The sequence below is a fragment of the Desmodus rotundus genome, chromosome 13 (genome assembly GCF_022682495.2).
Source record: "Desmodus rotundus isolate HL8 chromosome 13, HLdesRot8A.1, whole genome shotgun sequence".
Taxonomy (NCBI): Eukaryota; Metazoa; Chordata; class Mammalia; order Chiroptera; family Phyllostomidae; genus Desmodus; species Desmodus rotundus.
The window spans coordinates 13,764,614-13,780,424 of NC_071399.1; the positions used below are offsets into that span (position 1 = coordinate 13,764,614).

General features: G+C 36.4%; 1 pseudogene; it reads right to left on the reverse strand.

Annotated features, from left to right (window-relative positions):
• Positions 1 to 828: 828 nt before the first annotated feature.
• Positions 829 to 13,542, reverse strand: LOC112306679 (actin-related protein 2/3 complex subunit 3 pseudogene; annotated as a pseudogene).
• Positions 13,543 to 15,811: the final 2,269 nt, after the last annotated feature.

Here is a 15,811-nt window from a genome sequence, read left to right on the forward strand (position 1 = left end):
TGCTGCAGGGAAAATAAAGACACTGTGTCTCTCCACGACTATATTTTTTGTAGGTGAAAGGTTCATATTTCTGGTGTCCAGTTTTTTATGTGAGTTTTATGTTTAAACTCTAAACAAGGCAGTTGGATTAGAAAGATGCTTTTCAAACTTGTTTAAGCAGCACAGATTCTTTATTTAAATAAAGTTTAAGCATGAGTCGTTATATATAGATGCATAAGTAAAATTTTATTGAAATAAAGTTTCTTGTAAACTTTGGTTCATCATGTTTATTTGTGACAAAGACACAAAATGGCACAAGGAACTTAATCAACACACAAAAACTGAATCTAATTTTATGCTTAATGAATTATTCTATTAACATTAGATTCCAATTTGTTTCTGTATTCTGTGTATAGAAAATCCTGACAGTTTTTTAAAACCTTTTTAAAGCATATTTTTCTATTTCAGGATTCTCTAGTTAAACTAATCTAGAAATTTACAAAGGATGCACTAGGAAACTTTTATGTCCAAGGTCAATCACTTAAAATTTCTATAAATTGCTCACATTCCTCTTAAAATTTTTCCAGGTGGAAGAAATTAAAGTTTTTTGTTAGAAAATTTCTTTATTATTAGTTATAAGCAGCAGCTTAATACTGTAGAAAATTTCAAATCACCCTTTGACAACTCATTCTTCCTCTTCCCCCGGATTCTTGATAATCAACTTTCCAAGTAAAGGCATGTTCTCTTCTCTCTTCTGCATGAAACTTTATGAAATAAAGGCAAAGAACTGTGTTCATCCTGCTGTAGAAAGCAGCCCTCGGCTGTGGCAACAGTGTCTGATGGCTCTCCTTACTGTCCAGGTCCTGAACGACTCTTGTTCATGAATTGTCCCTTCACCAAGCAAGTCCACCACGTGCTGGGCTTGTCATTCCGAGGGTCAAAAACTGTCTCACAAAGTCTCAGTCCAGTCTCTTGTCTTAGCTGGTGTGCACAGGCCCGCATCATTCATCTTCCTGTCTGTTTGCAGGTTGGCATAAATTGTGTGAAGTGGAAAACCAGGCTCTCCAGGAATGGGAAAGTTAGTGCTTCCCAGTGTATACATTTCTTTCTCTCCTTGGCTTTTGGAATTGCACTTTTGGAGTTTCTTTAGGCACTCAGAAATGTAGAACATTATGTATATCAACTGTCCTGTCAGCTTTGTTCTTAACTTCATAGTTTTTGAAGAAGACATCGGCCTTGAAATAATGGCGGGCTTCATCCATAACATGTATATCTTTTGTCACTCTAGGGGCGGGCTCCGTGGCGGGCAACAGTGCCTGCCATGTTTCCCATGAGTTTGGTGTTGGGCCCCATGAGAGAAGAGTGATAAGTCAGCAACTTTGCAGCCCCCAAGTTTCCTAAAGAAAGCCTTTAAGTAGGCTTACATCTCCCAGTTATGAAGAAAGTGACAAAGTATTTTGTATTATAGTCAGTGACATGCTGGTAAATGTTTAATAATGGCACACAAGGTCTTGATATGTAGTACTTGCCAGTTTTTGTAGTGTAAACATTCAGACCATAGATGACTTCACGATATTAACAGAAGCTCACTAAACTGAAAATTGGGGAAAGATACACCCTGTGAGCCCTCCCATTCTGATTCCAGCTGGCCCGACCATACAGATGAATTAATGTTGTTTATATGCATAACGCTTAATAACCTCAGGCACCTAGGACCGTCTCCTGGCTTGATATTGAATAAAGGTTTCACAACAGATTTGTGCGTGTGTGCATGTGCGTGTGCCTCTTGCATCCAAATTTGAAACATCAGCCTCGTTCCTGATAGCATTACATATTGAGTGTGGTGATAGTCTTACTGCACTGAAAGTTTAGTCGTTTAAAATAATACCGGCTAACCATACACACACCCTGACGCCCTCGTGCTTGAGAAATAGAAAAGAAATGTGGTATCTGTCATCACTTGCAGTATTCCTAGCAGTGCCTTGCTTTAGAACAACACATAAAATTTGATTTAAGTAAAAGTTAATTCTGGATTTTTTCCCTTTAGATTATAGATAACTGCAACTTTTAAAATTCACAACTCATTAAATTTACTAAAGTTCACAATTTATTTTTACACTGCTGTGAAAGGAGCTAGCATCCATGCAACATGCCACAATGACATAAACTCACTTATAGCCACTCCTGAAATTTTCTTGTTATTTTGTACCTTGAGCAATAAAATGACACTTTTTTATTACTGAAATTATATGGAGGCCTATTAAAACTGATCTGAAAGATAGGCTTTCTCTTTATTTGTGTGTCAGATGTTTCATATCTATGATTTCCTTAAAACTAGCAAACCATCTACAGGAAAAGAAAGATATTGTGAACATCTAAACACTTCACCAAATAATTATAAACACCATCTTAAATATTAGCCCTTAGCAGATCAAAGCATTTCTTTGGCTTGTATTTTCACTCCGCAGAACTGACTGCATTCTGGAGTGTCTTGCTAGTGTTAGGTATTTGCTGTAGTGTCGGGAGTGTTGGGGTGAGGAAGGGGCTCCCTGACAGTGAGTGATTCCTCCTCGTGTGTGCAGAAGTCACTTATTTTCACCTGCATTTTCAGTTTCAGTTTTAGGTTTTAGAAGCATATTTTTATAATGATAAAGCTTTAAGCTGCAGAGATCTATCTTCTATTTATTCTTTGCCCTGTTCTATCTCAAAATGATATTACAATTTGATGGCAACCACTGAAATACTGTAAAAACATTTTTTTTAGTTAAAAAAAAACCAGGGACTGGTCATTTTTATTATCATAAAAGTGGCCTCTTGGTTACACACACACACACACTGTATATATTATATATATATAGTACTATAGATAATGTATATATGTAGTATACTATATATAGTATATATAGTATATAGTGTATATAGTGTATATATAGTATACTATATACTATATGTGTGTAGTATGCATAGTATATATACTATATATATGCATAGTATGTGCGTGTATATATATATATATATATATATATATACACACACACAAATCCTCCTAGATTTGTCTTTAGGTGATTGTGTTTTTGACACAAAACCCTTATTTTGTATCCTTCTATTAATATGTTCAGCATTAAAGAATCATTCATTGCTAGTCCAGGCAAATCTCGATTTATGTGTTTTACTTTATTGCTCTTTGCAGGTTTTGAGTTTTTAAAAATTAAAGGTTTGTAGCAACCCAGATGAGTCTATTCGTGCCATTTTTTTTTCAATAGCATTTGCTCACTTTCGAGTGTTTGTGCCACATTTTGGTTAAAGTTACAGGTTATTTTAGCAGTCAGTGTGAGAAAGGCTGATGCCCTGGGTAAGGTGGTGGACGTAAAGGTAAAATGAATAGATTCAAGCACATTTTGGAGATACCATTACCCAGACTTGCTGATAAACATTGGGAGCGAGAGAAAAAGATTCTGAGAGTTTTCACCTAATCAACTGTGTATTGTTTTCTAAAATGGGAAAAAATATAAGAACATGAGACTATAGAGAATAATAATTATCTTGGATTACGTCTGTTGTGTGCTTATTAAAGATTCAATAGCAGTGTCAAATGAACACTAGAGTCGAGAGTTCCAGATTGAGAGGTCAGCATTGAAAATAGCTTTTTGATAGTAATCAGCAGGCAAAAGGTATTTGAAGCCACAAATCTCGAGATCAGCTACAAAGAGAGTCTAGTGAATAAAAGTTCCAGAAGTGAAGTCTTAGCTATCCCGACTTCAGTGGTAAGGAAGAAGTCAGAAGATGAGAAGTAAGCAAAGGGAATGGGAAAGTAGCCGGTGAAACAGAAAGAAAACGCTAGGTGCCCAAAGAGGACGTGCTGAGAGGGGAGAGGATGTCTGTTCTGTTGAAAATTGCTGACACGACGAGTAAAGTGAAGCAAAGTGATTATTGGATTTTGCAACTTGGAAATTATTGTTACCCTTGATCAGCATGAAGAGGTCAGGAAGGGGTTCAGTGTAGAATTGGTGATTGTGAGAGGACACTTGACACACACATCTCTTCTATGAAAGGGAACTAGAGAGATGGTGGACAGCAAGGGCTGTCCTATGGAATCAAATTACGGCTTTTTAAACAGACTGATCAGTATGTCTGTAGAGATACTGAAATCATCTTAATATTAAAGAAAATGTTTATAGTCATATATTTTATGACCATATAACCATATGTTACCTGGTTATAACATTTCATAGAAAATGTAACATTAAATTATAGATGAACTATGTTGATTATATATTTCTGGCATAGGTGCTATTTTATGACAATAAGTGAAAAAGCAGAACCAATGAAATCCTGGGTTAATGTAACATTCCCTTTCTATTTATTGGCAGCTGTTTTTATTATACTCCTGAGCATCTGGTAGACTGCTGTATTTTTTTTCAAATGAATTACATAATTATTTACATCCTATCCTTTCACTTCTCTTTTGCAAAATAATGAGCTTAAAGCTGTGCTTTGCATTTTCACAGTGCGAGTAGAATTGATTTAGGTAACCCTTCTACATCATTGTAATGCACAGAAGACCACAGGGTTATTATTGCCTAATTTTTAACACAGAAACTTCTGAAGACATCTAATTCGCTGGTGGTTCAGGGCTGCTCACTGGAATTTATTGCTGATGGTTCGCAGGGATTACCAAAGGTTGTATCAAAACTACAGAGTAATATGCACATAATATTCTTCTGGGTTGTCGTGAACCAAAAGGCCACTGCTTATGTGTGGGATTATTTGAACAGAACGGTTGCCTTGACCTATGCAATTAATTATACTCTGAAGTTAATAATAAAAAAAAAAAAGATGAGATTGGTGGATGGGGGATGGTTTGGGCAACTCAGAAAAGTCTATTAGGTAAAAGTTTTTAAACAGATAACCACAGGAGATATGAGTGTCAGGTTGTCAAATGAGAAATAGGGAGCTATGTTAGCTGTGGGACTAGTTTTGTTATAGAGAACTGCTGTGTAGCTGGTCCCCCACCTCACAGGACAGCTGCAGGCCCACTCACACTAGGGTGAGGTGACTGGGGCCCCCACTGCTGTGCAGCGCACCCCTGACATGAGCCCGAAGGTCGTGTCTGGAGGAATTTGATCACAAACTCGAAAGAGGAGCCAAACCGAGAGAAATGATGCAGAATTTGAAGGATGTGGTGTTAGAATTAAAAGACTTTGTAAAATAATGATTTGTTCCAGTTAAAGAGTTAATATACGCACATTACAGGTTGTGTAGAATAGCAGCACGAAAGAAATGTCCATCACACAGTGTTCACCTTGCAGCCCAGAGTGCGGCTTCATCAAAGCCGTTCGTTGCTTTGTCCTTCTTGCTTCCGTAGCTCTCCCCTCCTGCCAGCTGCACCACCTTTGCACTGTTGGCACAAGTTATGCAGCGATGTGCTAATAATTAATTTAGCTATGCAGATACATAATCTGCATTTATTGCCCATAAAAATCACATTGCCTATTCAGTAACAGAGTACTCTTTAATGACCTAAAACAAACAATGACAATCAATCTCCCAATTACTACTAATTTCTAAAATCTTAAGAAAATTCAATATAATTATCAATGATTTATTGCCAACATATTTCTTAATATATTCATAAAGGACTGGCCTAGATTATTTTAAGATCAATGTCATTATTTATTAAATATTAAGCAAGGTTGCAAGTTTATGAAGAATATTCTTAATCTTGATTTTCTATAGGCCAAAGATCATTTCCCAACACAGTTCAATTAAAATTATCTTAATAAAGTAATAAATACTAACATAGGAATGAATGAATAAAAAATGAATAAATGGTAAGATATATTTTGTTACTTTATATTCTTATTTTATTTGTAATGCTTGTTAAATTTATCATATATATTTAGAATATGTATTTTTAAAATATTTTGAAAACTTTTAAAAGAATATATCACTGGAAGCGAAACAATACAGTTAGGGCCTTAAACAGTGTTTATTACTTATGTCCTTTCTATCAATTGGCTATATTTGCTATTAAACACTTCTGTTTCTTGATAGTCATTTAAAATTATGTTCTAGTTGAAAAGCTCAGCGGGCCAGTTCCTCTGTCATTTTTAAAAATGATTTTAAGTTAGGTCACTATTGGCTTCTAAAAAATACTTCCTTATCATCCCCATGTCTAAAGTTTTCCACACCAAATTTCAAGGTGAGTCTTCTTAGTAGTGGAGCTGCAGTTAGGTCTTTCGGGAACTGGTATGGGTTATACATGACTTCATATCTACCTTACTCAAAATCTAACACTGCTATTTAAATATGAAAAAAGCCTGACAAAAATGACTGATTTTCTTCCAACATACATTCAATTAGTTCAAAAAATGAATACACGAAATTTATAAGAAGACTTATTTTAAGATTCTCGTATGGGAAAATGGGCAATAAATGTGAAAAATGGGGATGATTTTTCAAATGCTCCAATTTATTACAACCTAAATTTGAAAATAAACTCCAAAACTTCTCATTTCACCTTTGTTCTGCATTTTTCATCACTGTATGGTGAACAGTGGCTTCTGAATAAAATTCGTGACATTGAACAAATAGGAATATACCAAGCACAATATTATAGTCATATTTGTATTTTACATTTCATATGTTTCATTCTCAGAAATGCCTGAAGGCTGAGTTTTTCAGTTTTGATTTTGTTTTTCTTTAATACCACTTTTCCTTTTCATTACCACTTCTAAATTCACTCCTTTATTTTATTTCTAATTATCTGTGACTATAAGTCCCCAGGTTTCATGTGATAAGAATGAGTTTGTATGACTTTCAAATTTAAAGTTATGAAATCCTAAGTAAATAATTTAATAAGTCTATAGCAGTATAAGTTATTTAATCATATACATTTATCTATTTCCTGTATTATCAGCATTTAGATAACAAGTATTAAAAAAACAAAAAATTCTACTCATCTTATTTCTAGACTAGATACGATACTCTGATGATTATATTTATGCATCAACATGACTGAGCTAAAGGAAGCCCAGATAGCCGGTAAAACATTATTTATGAGTTTATCAGGGTGTTTGGGGAAGAGACCACCATTAGAATTCCTAGACTGAGTAAAGAGATCTGTTCTCACCAATTTTGGTGGACATCGTCTGCTCTGCTGCGGGACCAAATAAAACAAAAAGGCAAAGGAAGGGCTAAGCTCTCCTCTTGAGCTGAGACTTCTCTCTCTCCCTGCCCTTGGGCATCCAAGCAACTGATTCTCAAGATTTCAGAGTCCACCAGCAGCACCCCTCGCCCCTGATTTCCCTGTCCACCCCAAGTTCTTGGAACTTCAGCCTCAAACTGAATTACCCCACCTGAATCTCCAGCTTGCAGGCAGCGTATCATGACATATCTCAGACTCCATAATTACTTGGGCAACTCCCATAATGAATCTCCTCTTATATATCTACGTGTCCTATTAGGTTTGTTTTCCTGGAGAATCCTGAGTAATATAGGTACCATTTGGCTTTTGAATTATATGGCTGATATGATCAGACCTGCATAGATGCTCAGACCTGCAGTATGCTTGGGTCCAAGAAATACATCTTGGGTCCAAGATGAGTTTGCATCTTACCAAACTCATAGTATATACTAGGAAGTATAGGGTAGGATTTATGGGTAGTCCCCTCAGAGAGAAAGGTTTCCTGTTTGTTTCTCTTTATTGTTATCACATCTGGTAACAATTTCTTTCTATAACCATCTCAGTAATTCATTAAAATCCCTTATCTATTCTCAGTCTGGGTCATAATTGTGTTCTTTATTCATGTTTATAGCAGGTTGTCAGTGCTGGATTGAGTCTTGTTTAGGTGGTTCCAGATGGTTAATTCCTTTATTTTTGCAAAATGTTGTGACAAATCTGTGATATATGTATTTCTGGAGTTTGAGTTCTGAAATATGGAGAAAAAAACATTAGACCTTAGAAGGGTAATAGATCAACACACACACACACAATACAACCTTAAAAAAAGATTCCAGAGACTCACATTATGACTCCACACATTTATGCTGATGGGTCTGGGGCAGGGATTTGCATTTTCCACACATTTAAAGCCCATCTCCATGGAATTAGACTTTCTTAATTAAAATGGCAGATTTTGACTCTAATAATTCCAGAATATCCCTTTAAACTAAAGTGTTCATTAAGTATTAGCATAGATAATAGATCAGAAAATTGTGTTCTAACAAGATTGTTAGCAGTCATTTAAGTCAAGTTCTTTATTTGATCGGTAAGGGAATGGGGCCCAGTTGGGTGAAGTTAATGCTGAAAGCATCAGTATCAGTGACACTGCATATGCTCCTCAGCAACTGGTCAAGCATGTATCAGCCAGTCAGTATATTTATTGCTGTTACAATTAATTATTATTATGAATAAGTAGTCAGGAGAAAAGTTTAACAGATCAAAAAATAAAACTGTGTTTTGAGGGAGAAGAGACTCTTACGTGTTTCAGGCTTCTTTACAGTATAATTCCTTAGAAGGAGGGGTAGCGAATCCAATGAGTTGTCTCTCTAATTATACGGTAGGATGGTAATGCTGTCAGAGGGCTGGTTTCATCCTTCAGGCGTGTGTACTAATTTAGCTCGTATTACATATCTGTGGGACGATTAAGAAATTCTGCTGGTTGAAACTAATTGCTTCAGGTCTTAGTTTCCAGATAATATTCTATGTTTTCTTTTTCTCTGTCTCTTAGACAACACAAAATGTGCTTACTCATTTTCTTTCACTTTGAGAATTTGCTCTTTTTTCTGAATGTTTTGTCTTCCAGTTATGTTTTAGAATTCTTTAGTTCAAAAGAAAGATTAAACGCAGCTAATGTAATTCATAAAAAATACTACTGATTTCAATAATGACGCAGAGAGGGTAAAAATACTTGGGATACTTAAGTTCAAGTTACACACATTAAAAAATTGGTCCTCCTGTTCTATATTCAGATTTTTGAAAAGGTTAAATTTTAGTTTCCTTGAGTTTCTGTGGCTTGACTCCTTTCTTACAGGTCGATCCTGGGAAATCATACCTTTTATTCTGCTTAATTCTTAAGTTTGTTTTAAAAAAATGTTTAGATAAGATAACTTACATGATACAAACAAACTATATTTACCACTTTATAAGGAAAATAGTTTCCTTTCAGAGAACTGCAAAATCAGGTGGAAGGTAAGAAGCTTTTATGTAGTAGGATAAAACATAAAGAACAGGAAGAGACAAACAGGAACTGTCTGATTGGCTGGGGCCACACAGTCCACCCTATCTGGAGTGACGAGGCCCCGAGTGGTCATGCCCTTTGGGGCTGGCTGACGATAAATACTGCATTTCTGGTCAAGTGCAGCATTTACAGGGACATTAAGTTCCAGTTTGCTGGTGCGACGCGTCTGGTAGGTGCGTGTCCTCCTAGGACCTAGGGGTATGTTTCACAGTACCCCAGTTTTGAGTATCTTCCTGACCATTGAAACCATTGGACCCAAATATTGGTCTTAGCTTGGGTTCCTTTTACAACTGCCTCTTTGGGTCTCAGGGGAGCACACAGAAAACAATGTCAGGTTCCTATTTTTGGAGCTAGTTATATTCTTCTGTTCTCTTTTGTTGTTTTAGTGACCCACACACATTTAAATTTTTGAAGGAATGCAGTGTATTAGGGAAACAATAATAAATACCAGCAACAAAACAACTCTCATGGTTTGGAGACCACCCCTGAGTCAGGGTCCCCGTCATGACCCAAACCAGCTGGAATCAAATAAGTCAAGACATAATCCCAAATAATAGGAGAATTTTTAAGCAAATTGTCCCATTTATGTATTTGGGACACCTGTGTCTCCACATTTCCAGGAGAGGTTATCCCGTGGGATTAGTTTAGAAAAACTGAGGCACTGCATAAGTGTGTAGTGGGCAGAACTACAGGGAGCACCAGCAGCATAGCACAGCCACCAGTGGGTTGGAAGCTGGACCCACCTCCTTTGCAATGGCCCAAGATATGAAAACAATGGCATTAATTTTTTAGGCCAGGACAAGTCAGAAGGTGGACAAAAGAATCATAGACACCTTCCTGGTGCAAGATTATGCAAACAATGGTTAGGGAGGAAAAGAGGAATAGAAAAAATATTATTAACCCAATATCTTAAGAGGAAGAAGTCTACCTTGATGTCAGCTTCTTCTCTTCCTAATCAATTTAATTTTAAGTTTGAGTTTGCTCAGGGACATATATCAGGTGGAGTATTCTTCAGTGACAAAATATGGACCCACAGCTCGATACCTGTAATCTGGGCATAGTGTCAGTGGTCAAGAGTACTTAGCGGGTCCTTTCCATGGATCTCATTTGTGCAAAAGCCTTAGAGAAAAAAAATAACGTTTTTATTTCATTTACCCACATTCAATCAACATTGTTCCACATTGGCTTTATTCTTCTCACTATGCCACTTGCATAGTGAGTTGCAGACAGCATGTCCTCTAAAGAGTTTAGTGTATACTTTCTGTGAACACGATGTGTACGTCTCAGATAGCACATTGCAATTTTCACAGGCTAATGAAGCATGTAGAATATATTAGGTGAACGATACATGAAAAATAAATGCAGAAAACAATCTTTGGATTTTCAACTAGTAGAGGAAAATAATTCTGTTAAATATACTCAAGAAAGAAACTTTAACATTCTTGAATTAAGCTGTGGTAATTAAACTGTTCGCAGTAGTCATTTAATATCAAAATACTTCCTTTCTCCCTGAATTGTGTAGAAAATGCTGACATATTTTTTGTTATCAGTGTTTCTTTTGAAAACTAAATATCTTATTATCAACTTATCATATCTATAATTATGACATCCCTAAATATTATGGCTTCTAAAATAATTTAGATTATATTTTATATTATACTGTTCTAATTCATCTTTGAATGATGAAAGTTTTAATGAAATGCTCTGATACTTTTGGCGTGGATTAATTCTAGATAAACTTCTACATATTTCAAATGCCACATCCTTAAGCATTTGCTAAGCTGAAGTCACAATGACCTATTATGATGTAGTCTATGTTCACTGTAGAAATTCACTGCACTTTGGACTCAGAGCTTCCTACTCATAGACCCGATACATGCTGAGCGGCATCGGGTTTGCTCCAAGGTTATCTGAACATTTGGGTACCATTTAGTGAAGTGAAAATTGTATCTTATTCCACTGTCTTTACTCTGTGGTGCACGTCAAATAATTATCAACTTTTCTGAGAGAATCTTCTAGTTACTCTACAACTTGAAATTTAATTTTTTTCAGTGTTTTGGAAAATAAAAAGTATAACCATTTTTACCTTTTAGATATTTTCTGTGGAAAAATAAATTAAAATGCATAAAATTGGCTTTAATCTACCAGATTAGTTCTTTAAAATAAGAATTCAGAGTTCACTTTCTTCCTCCTCTACTCCCATCATCTTTTAATTGCTTTTAACATTTTTCTGCCTACCATTTCTTAATGACACTGTTGTACACACCTGCTTCTATTTGTCCACGATGGGCCTGCTTAGCCAGGGAAAGCCCATACACAGGGAGTCCATCCTCTTGTATCTCACTCCCTTGCCCCATCAGGGCCATGTTAGTTTAACTTCGGCTGTAATGAGAGAGGCAATAATTTGGGAGACAGGCAGAGCAACCTTAAGTTGCCTGTTTCAATTAATATTGGCAGTGATTTAAAATTGTTATTAAATTGCACCTAATTTCCCTTCTTTCCTTTATCCAATTTTTAGAAAAATTGAAGTAATTGGGTATGACGCATTCTCTTCCTTCCTTGTATTGCTGATTTACATTTGCGATCCTTCGTTCACCATGTCACTGTTACAGCTTTGTGTGGTGCGTGTTGCTTTTCTCCTGCTCAGAGGCTGAAGGATGCACTAAAGTGTTGGCGATATAGAGAAAGATTCGAAGTCATTTGATTTCTCTCATTGTGTTTATTCTAAAAAATGCTTGTGTTACCGTGGAAGGGCACGACCCTTTCTATGAAGAATGTGCACTCTGTCCGCTGAATGGAAGGAAGAAAGAAGTCAGGAGAGTGTGACTAGTCGATCATATGGCTTAGCTTGTCCCATCTGGATATAAAATGGCATCATTAATCTTGATACAGAACCCAAGAGCAGGAACAAAGGAATTTTGTTATTTTCCTTTGTTTTCTTTTCAGGGTTGGGCTTAGAGGGCAAATGTGAGTCAAGATTGCATTTGAAAACTTGCAGGAGGAAATGTGCAAGTTTGGGGGTCCAGTAAAAATATTAGGGCACATTGAAAAGTCCACCATGTTCTTTGAAATAGTAGGAGTCATGTGTATTTTTTTAGTAAAAGTGGCTAAAAACAACTAAGCACATATTTATGTGCCATAAAACTTTAAATGACATTTATAATACATCAGATGAACTCAAGTGTGGTATATCTAAGATGTTAAATTATTTCCAGTCACGACAATAATATGTTCATTCAAATTGAAACCACTTACATGAAAATTTTCCTACAAAAAATAACTTTTCACTATATTGTTCTAATACAAATAACTCACAATTAATGTATCCTTAGTTTGAAGTGACTCTTTTCCGCTCTGAGTAAATGGCATATGAAGCTTATATTTTTCTCGAGCCTTTCTGTCTTGTGAAATGAATGTCACACGTTGCTGTTTCATAGTCATTTGATTGCAAACATACTTAGACAACTCGATGAATGAAAATTTAAATAATGATACATTGTTATTTAAATGTATTTTACAATGCATCATTTAAAATATGTACCAATAATTAATCAATGGTCTATTATGTTCTATGAAAGTAAAAACATATTAGACGTAACTCAGATACTTAGACTGAGTTGACACATTCCATGTGACATGAAAAATTGAAACGTTGAAAACTGATGTGGTAATTCTAGAACAGCAAAAGTCCGACTTTGCCATATTTAATTGAATGTGCATGTAAGAGATGTGTTTCCAGCCACATGAAATTCACTTCTCCTCATGAACATAACTTGCCTGGCTTAATTTTCACATTTCTTCACTATGTGTTATTATCCCCATTACTCTAACTTTTAAAGGAAACATCTCAATCTTCCTGATACCTATCTATCTCAATTCATTACATATTTTATACATTTAATTATATGCATAAATTACATATTATTCAGATTGCATGTAGGCCATCATGTGTATAAGCTATGTAATGTCTAAATGATTCACTAGATTTATGTTTTGGGGATGTCCTAAGATCATTTACAGTTAACACATTTTATTCAATACCTTCCCACTTTCCCATTCATAAGTATCTTCTTATCCTATCCTACCCTTTTTATTTACTAGATCCAGGAGAATAGATCTAGTAAAGCAGAATAGAATCTGCTTCTTTGCAGATTCACCACCTAGCTGTGAGTTGGACATGCTTACCTCCTCTCCTTCGGCACCGAGTCCTTCTTTCCATGAGTGGCAACTCAGTAGGCAGGTACACATTAGCCATATTCAACAGCTCTGACTTCCTAAACCCACCGTGCTCCTTCATGGCTGTATTATAGCTTTCATTCATGCTGTCACTCCCAAAGTGCACTTGGTCAGTAACCACTCTCTAGATCAGAATCAAGACAACTTTCCTGTAAATGTGAGACAGTAAGTATTTCCGGCTTCTTAGGCGCATGATCTCTGTTGTGATCACACGACTCTGCTGTAGCAAAGAGCCCGCTGTTGAACAAGCAAGTGCAGCAGTGTGCCAGTAAAACTTTCCTAGAGCTATTGAACTGTTTTAATGGGCCAATGCTTTTCTAAGCGCTGATAAATAAAATCAGAGGTTGCTCTTCTACGTTTTGAAAAAGAGTTCTGCCTTTCCCCTCATCTTTCTGTCCTACTAGCTGTGCGCCTTTTACCATTATCCACCCAGGTTTCCCAAGTGAAGAACTGTTTCTGTGCAATCCGTTTTTCACATGGTAAGCCCCTGGTGAGTTCCTTTGCTGAGATGTATCATACAAAGGAACACTGACTGTTATTCTCATTAGTGTTTATTCACGTAATTGTCATTATCATCATTGCCATCATTTGTCTTTCTCCAACTGTTTTCCCCTTGCTCCCTGAGGTTTTCCTGCTACACTTCATTCCTTATTAGGAATTTGTTTTATTTGGTAGATTTATATTCATTACTTTCTCACTGACGTATTTCTCCCTACCAGTTTACTGGTGTGTGTGTGTGTGTGAGAGAGAGAGCACACCTATGTATCAGAGTGTCCAACCATGTTTTAAAAAGCAGCTAGTACCTGTGTCTGTGTGTAAAGTAATGGTCGGGACTTAAGGTCCATCATGCTGCCAGTTTCACTTCTGTATGTGCATCTGACATATTTTGCTTTGTTCTGTCTGTTAAATAAACACTCCCTCAAGGATTGAGTAACTGGTACAATGAACAATGCCCAAGCTGGGACAAGCAGAGATTATTTAAAATACGAGTTCCGTGAATGATCAGCCCAGTTCCGTTTCATTCCTATGTTCCCAAGTGCTCTGTGATGCCACATTACAAAAATGCTAAACCATGCGCAGAAATCTCCTGATGTTCGGAGGATGTACTTTGGGTGGGAGCATCTAGGTCTCAGGTCCTAATGGGGAAGGGATGCTGAAGTGATACTAGGTCATAGCCAAGAAACGACATAATTTTAACTGGGAGCTGTGACTACTATTTTTGTACAAAGGTTTTCTTAAATAAAGTAAAATTTAGGTTTGGAGAAATATTTTAAAATAAAGACATTGTGTCTTTGTTTCTATCCCCCACGATGCTTAAGTTCTTCCTAGGTGTTAAGATAAGCAAGGAAAAGGAAGAAACTGTTTCAGGTCATTATGACTATTGAGCACAATGTGGAGACTCGATCAGTAGAAAAAATATTGCACTTCCTACAGTGTCTAAACAGCTTCTGCTGAAGAGCTCAGTCATTAGACAAACACGGACTCTTCCTCATTCAGCGTTTGTCTTTACAGAGCAGGAGAAGAGCCCATGTTAGAGGGTTTTATAAAATCAGAAATGCCACCCACACGGCATAAATCTTCACAACACACAGGTAGGCCCAGTTAAAAATCATGTACTCTCTACGCCTTTTCATCTTTGTCCTTAGATTTTAGTGCTTAATAAAGTACAATATGTAGTGTAATAAATTTTATTATCTGAAAACATACAACACAAAATAAAGATAAAACAAGAGTAAGTAAAATTGGGATTCCACTATTTGGACTCTGTTAGTTACTATTACGATGTTCTCTAGCTTTTTCCCGTTCATTTATTCACTTATCAAATACCAAACAAGGGTCCGTGTCATATAAAACGTTGATCCGAGGGTGAGGAAGGGTCTAGTTATGAACTGGGTAGAGTCTCTGCTCTCCAGGAGTCTGTAGTGTTTTCCACAGGGCCTTGCACAGGACTCAGAAGGACCACAGAGGTGACTCCGAGCCGTCCTGAGTCTGTGCGGCGTGCGGGACCCACTTGTTGACACCTCCTTTTCTCCACTGTCACTGTAGTAGCACCTTTCATGCCTAACTTATTTATTAAGATTCTTAATAACATTTCATTTGAAGTAGGGAGAATGACTAAAAATTCTGCTGGAGTATATAGGTGGGCCTGAGATTTACCTTAATCCCACTGTAATTGGGCAACGCATTACAACCTGCATTATTATTTCATTCTTCTAACTAGTAAAATTATTCAATTTTTCCTTCTAAGTGGCTAAAGATGATAGTGAGTGATTGTAAAATTGGGAAAGCTTGGAGCTAATTTCCAGTGATGTTTTTCTGTTTTACTGGATCAATTAAAACCACCTTCTAGATTA